Below are 8,066 nucleotides of genomic sequence, written 5' to 3'. Positions count from 1 at the left end.
CCCAGAAAAAACTTAAGAATTGAATTCCCAGCCATGATGGTAAGGGAAGTGCAACATACCTCATTATATCCCTTCCCTTTTGGAGTTTAGGGACAAATGACCAGCATTAATGTTAATCTAGAGATCATAAGACTAACAGAACAAACTCTTTGAGACAACAAGATACAAAATTATAAACAAGACCTAAAGCTGTGCAAGGCAAGGATTAAGTCACATCTGCAGGCCATCAATGTTACTACATGGCATCCTTAACTTAAAACATTTCTTTTTGCTAACTCCAAATTTTAGACAGAGCTTTACTTCTTTAACCAACTGCAAATTAAAGAATCTCTGAATTTATCCATAGCCTTTAAGGCCCTACCTCCATTTCAAGACAGCCTGTCGTTTTGAGCAAAACGAATGTATACCTTCCATGTACTGATTTAAGTCTTTACCTATAATTCTTGCTTCCCTAAAATGTATAAAACCGAACTAATCTGACTGCCACAGGTCAGGACCTCTTGAGACTCTGTATCCCTGAGCTACAGTCATTCATGTTGGCTCACAATAGACATCTTTAAAATATTTAACAGTTTTGCTTTTCCTTTAAGATTGTTCTGACTCAACATATGGATATGTAGCAGTGAGATGCCATTGGTCACTTACTCAAATGCCATCCCACCCCTGACTTTTTAAAAAATAGCTTTATTAAACTGCAATTTTAAAACATACACTCTACCCTTTAAAAATGTGCAATTCAATGTTGTTTACCATATTCAATAAGTAGTGCAGCTGTGGATTTTAGAACATTTTCATCACCTCAAAAAGAAATTCCATACCTGTTAGCAGTAACTTCCTATTCACATTTCTCCCCTATCCTCCAGACCTGGCAACCTCTAATCTACTTTCTTTCTGTATAAATTTACCTATTCTAGACATTTTATATAAATAGAATAATACAATATGTGGTTCTTTGTGATCAGCTTCTTTCACTTAATGTTTTCAAGGCATATTGTAATATGTATCAGTACTTCATACCTTGCTATTGAAAAATAATATTCCATTGTATGGCTAGATCATGTTTTATTCATTCATTTAGAAGTTGATAGACATTTGGATTGTTTAGACTTTTGGCTATTATGAAAAATGCTGCGATGAACATTTGTGTACCAGTGTTTGTGTCAAAATAAGATTTTATGTTTTCATTTCTTGGTTATATACTGAAGGGTGGAATTGCTGGATCATATGGTAACTCCATGTTCAAGTTTTCAAAAAAATTATTTTTCTAAGCAGCTGCAACACTTTACATTTTTACCAGCAATGTATGAGAGTTCCAATTTCTCCACATACTAACCAACACCTGTTATTATCTGTCTTTTTTATTATAGCCATCCTAGTGGGTACAGAGTGGTATATCATTGTGATTTTCATTTGCATTTCCCTAATGGCTAATTATATTCAGCACATTTTCATGTATTTATTGTCCATTTGTATATCTTTGGAGAAATGTCTATTCAAATCATTTGCCTATTTTTCATTTGAGTTTTCTTTTTTTATTGTTCTTTTGAAGTACTTTATGCATTCCTGAAGCAAATCTATTATGAAATACATCATTTGCAGATATGTTCTTTCATTCTGGGTTTTTTTTTACTTTGAAATGATGTCCTTTAAAGCAGAAAAGTTATTAATTTTGATGAAGTTTAATTAATCTGCATTTGCTTTTGTTCTATTGGTTCCTTATTTAAGAAGACATTTCTTGACCTTAGGTCATGAAAATGTATTCCTATGTGTTCTTCTTACAGTTACACACTTTCAGTTCTTAAATTAAGGTCTATGATTCATTTGAGTACACTTTTGTGTCCACCCCGGCTTTTATTCTAACTTCCTTTCTTTAGAAGGTAAAGGGTTGTCCTTGAGTAAAGGACAATATGTTTTAATTAATTGGTCAGTGGAAATAAGAATTTTAAACCAGGTAAAATCTGTATTCCTTTTTCTCTTTTTAGGCAGTGACTTTATAGTTGTCTAACATTATTCACTTTTTAAAAAATCTGTAGATTGATACAACCAATAGAAGTCCCTTTTAATATTAGTTAGAGAGACCTAGGATATGGAATATAATACAATTTTATTGTTTCTTATTTTTAAGGACATTAAATTTGGGTGGGCATAATTGAAGTCAGCTCAAGACTTTTCCAGGGCTAACAAAGAAGTGTAAGTGACAAGATGCCAGGGTTCCATAGAAAGATAATATAATCATCGGATAAATATGCATAAGGATAAGTAACTTCAAGTTGTAGGAAAAGCTGTGCCTGAAGACCTGCTCCTCTCAAATCTCTTTGTAAACTCCTATTTATAATGGAATATTATTTATTACAATAATTGGTAGATGGGCTGAAATGCAAAATAATTTTGAAATATCGTGAGAGGCATAACTTCTTCCAATGTATTGCCTTGAATAGGATTTGAAATGCAGCACTGCTAGCTCCTATGATACAGTCAGGCATCACTAGGTCAAGAGTGGTGTCCAAGATTCTGTTTTTTGTTTTTGTTTTTTTTTTTTTTTTGAGACGGAGTCTCGCTCTGTCGCCCAGGCTGGAGTGCAGTGGCGCGATCTCGGCTCACTGCAAGCTCCGCCTCCCGGGTTTACGCCATTCTCCTGCCTCAGCCTCCCGAGTAGCTGGGACTACAGGCGCCCGCCACCACGCCCGGCTAATTTTTTGTATTTTTCAGTAGAGACGGGGTTTCACCGTGTTAGCCAGGATGGTCTCGATCCCCTGACCTTGTGATCCGCCCGTCTCGGCCTCCCAAAGTGCTGGGATTACAGGCGTGAGCCACCGCGCCCGGCCCCAAGATTCTGAAAACAGTCCCTTGTCTTAGTTCATTCAGGCTGCTATAAGAAAATACCATTGGCTGGGTGGCTTATAAACAACAAAATTTATTCCTGACAGTTCTGGAGGTTAGAAAGTCTAAGATCAAGGCACCAGAAGATTTAGTATCTGGTGAGGACCTGCTTCCTTGTTCATGGATGACCTTCTTCTTGCTGCATCTTCCCACGCTGGAAGGCAGTAAGGGAGCTCTCTGAAGTCTCTTTCATAAGGGCACTAATCCCATTTACGAGGGATCCACCATTATGACTGAACTACGTCCCGAAGATTCCACCTCTCATATCCCGCATTGTTGATTATGTTTTCAGTTTATGGATTTTGAGTTAGGTTATTAGGTTGTCACCATATGACACAAACATTAGTTTATAGCATTCTAATCATTTCTAAATTATACCAGAAGCCCAGATGGACTTAACAATAGGCAAAAATCCTGCCATGATCATACATAGCTTATTCATTCCCAGATGCCACTAAAACTTGCTTGCTACTTATTTTATTGCCAAGGGACTCTGACAGTCAGTATAAAAATAAAGAAAATTGCCTTTTCTCAACAATTAATTTAAGTGTTAAATATTTTTCTGTTCAGAACCTGTCAATGCCTTTAACATATTTTATAAATTACAGTTTCTACACATTTGAAGTCATTGAGTAAAAAAGCCATACCTTATTATACATTTATGGGTGAAAGTGAGAAAAAGCAAATATCATAATCTCATATGGGTAAGTAACAGACTTTTTAGGGAAATATAATTCAAGGCTCAGCAAAAGGGAGGTAAGAGGGTCCTGTTGCCTCTTAATCCAGAAGAAAGACAAACTGGGACTATGGCATTGGTGGATATACAGTGGAATAAGAGTCAGGGGAAGAAATCCTTTCCCCTGCTCTTCAACGTTCTCATGATACAAGGGTGAGAAAAACCTTGTACTTACTTTAGTGCCCCCCTTATTTATGGGGGTTACATTTCAAGACTCCCAGTAGATGCCTGAAGCCACAGATAGTACCAGACCCTATATACACTATGATTTTCTTATACAGTAGTAGGTAGGTGGTATAAATGGCACGAATACATGGGACAAAGTGATGATTCTCGTCCTGGACAGAACAAAGAGGGACAGTGCAATATCTCGTCACACTGCTCAGAAGAGCATGCCATTTAAAGAGTAAAATTTATATATTTCCAGACCTTTCCATTTAATATTTCTGGTTGATCATGGATAAACTGCAACAAGTGAAACCATGAATAAGTGGGGAGCTACTGTAATGTGTAAAAGAGAGTACTTAGGCAGTAGAGTGAGAATTCCAGCTGTAAAGGAAATTTTCTAAGGGTGCAGGTAGCTAGCACCTGGTAATTCTGAGATAAATTTGAAGTTTTAGGGAAACTAAAAGGAGGTCATTGCTTCAGTCAACCTGAGCTATTGGGATTTTTACTAGACAACTCAACTTGTATTTTCATATACTTTATATTGTGCCCCAATCTAAAACTCAGTGCCCTCAAAAATAGCTTATTAGTTAATACTTGATGAATAAAACATGCAGTATCTATATATATAAAATAAAACAGTAACCATTTTACTTTCTGTCTGGGACTATGGCATTGCTGGATACACAGTAGAATGAGTAGGGCAAAGAAATCCACCCAAATATAAAACCTAGAGCTCTCATTTTTTGTCTTTTTTTTTTTTTTTTTGGTTGTTGGGGAGAGGGTCTCACTCTGTTGCTCAGGCTGGAGTGCAGTAGGGCAATCACAGTTCACTGTAGCCTCGACCTCCCAGGCTCAATTGATCCTCCCACCTCAACCTCCAGCGTAGCTGGGGCTACAGGCGCACAACACCGGCCTGGCTAATTTTTGTATTTTTTGTAGAGATGGGTTTTCACCATGTTGCTCAGGCTGGTGTCAAATTCCTGAGCTCAAGCAATTTGCCCACCTCAGCCTCCCAAACTGTTGGGACTGCAGGTGTGAGCCACCATGTCTGGCCATGTTTTTACGTAACAATTAATTTGCTGTACTATACTTCATAATAACTTATCATTTAGCTATTATTATCCCCATTTCCTGAGGTTCAATCAGTGATTAAATAAATTGTCCGATTTTATACGGACTAATTAGAAGCTCTGTAATTTTAACCCAGATTTATCTGATTCCAAAGCCCATACTCTCATTTTGATTTATCAAGCATTAATTTCATAAAACTCTATGAAACTGTACTCAGTTGTACCTCTTTTGATGCATTTAAATGTTTTTTATTTTTGTTCTACCAAATCTCCACTATGTCGTATGAACATAGCTTTTCTCATGCGCTGTTACCAAACTCAGGGTTATAGAATTGGTAGAGTGGCAAGGAGAGCTGCCAAATGAGAAGAAATGATGAGATTTTCTATTCCAATCCATAGAGAGCAAGTTTGGAACCTGAATAAAGACAGATCTGAGGAGTGGAGAACAAGATGTTGTGTGTTACATCTTTTAATTTTTGAAAAATGTTTTCAGGAAACTCTATAAGCAGGAGGATAGGGAGAAGTTGATGTGAAATTCACAGGCATGGAAGGGAGGGAGTTGTTTCAGTAACTGCATAGTGACCTGTAAACTGTGAAGGATAAAAGGGATGTAGTCTGATAGTTATTGGACTCTTTGTTTAGCCAAGAATCTCTTGGTTCACACCAAATGCTACTTAGTTACGTAACTGAGTGACGCATAAAATGGAACTGCTCCTGGTTTTGTTCCCGTTATTGTTTAGTTGGGAAGTGTAATCAACATCCCATTTTCATGATTTCTGCTCCCTCAGATGTCTTAAATCAATGATTTTTGTATATCTCCATTTAATGTAGCTTAAGATTTGTAGTAATGTTTTTAAATTAAATTTTATGACCTTTGAAGTCAAAGGCTACATTTTGACTACGGCTTTACTCAGTGTATAATAAACACATCATGTATGTAATAACTACCCACAGTATTGGCCAAAAGCTACTGATTGGCTGTCTGCTAAAAGGAGAAGAGTGTGCAATAAGCTGCATGTCTTATTTCTGGATCTGACTTCAATGTCTGCCCTTAATAGGTAGTTGGCTTATTTATTATTGTATCTACAGTACCTGCTTTGGTACCTGAAAGCTGAACACACAGAAAAAATGTGTGTTCTACAAATGTCTGTTCTATGAATATTCTGCACAGAAAAAATGGATGAAAGGACCTCTCAATTTTCAACTACAGATTGGTTTCAATTAAATTTTGAAGCAGATTTTTATGGCATTTGGTAAAATTCAACAACATGCATGTAAAGTGCTTGACCCTGAGTCTGGTAACCAGTAAGCTCTTTCTGAAGCCAGAGCACAACAAAATTCTGGCTTTGCTGCCTACTAGAAGGCTGACTTCTCTATGCTTCAATTTCTGCACCTGTATACTAGGGAAAATAACAATACTTATTTCATAGTGTTCTTATGATAATGTAATAAGCTAAAAAACAATAAAGCATTTAGTACAGTGTTTGATTCATAATAAACTCTCAATTTTATTTTTATTACCTTCATAAAGACAGATTTCATTAATGACTAGAGAGATTAGAACTTCCCTTCAGGCAGATCATATGTAAATTAATCTTTTTTAAACAAAGGTGTTTGAGTTTCTTCAGAGAATAAAGGTATAATTGAAATGTAGAATTTTCTAAGAAACAGAAAAATAAATGTAAATCATAGGGAAATAAATCAGCTAAGACTAAAGAATATTTTACCAGCAAAGAAGAATTTATGTGAGAATATGCAGGCTTTTCTTTTTCCTCTATACCAGATGATGCAGTGTGCAAAATAAATGTATGTGACCTCTGAGGCCTGGGCCTGATCTTCTGCAATGGCAAGAAGAGTGAAGAGTTGTGGTCATTCATGTACTGATCATAAAAACCAGCCCTTGCTGAGCACTGACCACATGGCAGGGCTTATTTAGACCATGAGTCTAAGTGCCATACATTTTAAACTTATTGAATCATCACAACGAACCTATAAAGTAGGAACAGTTAATAGCATTATTTTGCAAATGACACTGAGAAAAAGATAAAGGTTTTGTGTCCAAGTCACATAGTAGTAGTAGTGAGGATCAGAACCCAAGAGATCTGACCGCAGAGTATATTTCCTAAATAAAACATATTTTGCAAAATAATTTTTAAAAATATTTTATTCTTTTAGAGTTGTTTAGGCTCATAGAAAAATTGAGAGGAAAGTACAGAGATTTTCCATATATCCTCCTGACCTATGTATAGCCTCCTTCATTATCAATATCTCCACCAGAGGGGTACATTTGTCAGAGTTGAGGAACCTACATTAACACCTCGTGATCACCCAAAGTCCATAGTTTACATTAGGTTCACTCTTGGTGTTGCACATTTTATGGGTTTGGACAAATAAATGGTAACACATATCCATCATTACAGTATCATGCAAGAGTATTTCCATGGACCTAAAAATCCTCTGTGCTCTGCCTTCTCACCCGTTTCCCCACTCCCAGCCCATGAAAACCACTGATCTTTTTATTGTTTCTATAATTTTGCTTCCTGCAGAATGTCATATAATTGGATTCACACAGTATGTATGATTGGCTTCTTTAACTTAGTAATGTGCATTTAAGGTTCCTCCATGTCTTTTGTGGCTTAATAACCCATTTTCTTTTTAGTACTGAATAATTTTCCATTGTTTGGATGTACCACAGTTTATTTATCCATTCGTCTTCTAAAGGACATCTTGGTTGTTCCCAAGTTTTGTCAATTATGAGTAAACATGAATAAACATTCATGTGAAGGTTTTTGTGTGGAAATAAGTCTTCAACATTTTTGGGTAAATACATGGAGCTCAACTGGTGAATCATATGGTAAGAATATGTTTAGTTCTGTAAGAAACTGCCAAACTGTTGTCTAAAATGATTGTACCATTTTGCATTCCTACCAGCAATGAATGAGAGTTCCTGTTGCTCCACATTCTTGTCAGCATTTGGTGTTGTCAGTATTCCAGTTTTTGACCATTCTAATAGGTAAGAAGTGGTATCACATTTTAATACATTTTAATCTTACATTTTTTGACTCTTCAGAGTAGGTACTTTTTAACTTCTGGATAAGGAACAGTCTCTACCATGTTTGGAAATTCATAAAGTTTTTGATATGGCCAAATATCTTTTCCATTTCAGGCCCTGTCTGAGGCTATCTATGCCTCCAGTGGACTGACTTGCTTCT

Source organism: Macaca mulatta, chromosome 12 (assembly GCF_049350105.2).
Source record: "Macaca mulatta isolate MMU2019108-1 chromosome 12, T2T-MMU8v2.0, whole genome shotgun sequence".
In the NCBI taxonomy this organism is placed as follows: Eukaryota; Metazoa; Chordata; class Mammalia; order Primates; family Cercopithecidae; genus Macaca; species Macaca mulatta.
This window is presented reverse-complemented; position numbering follows the sequence as displayed.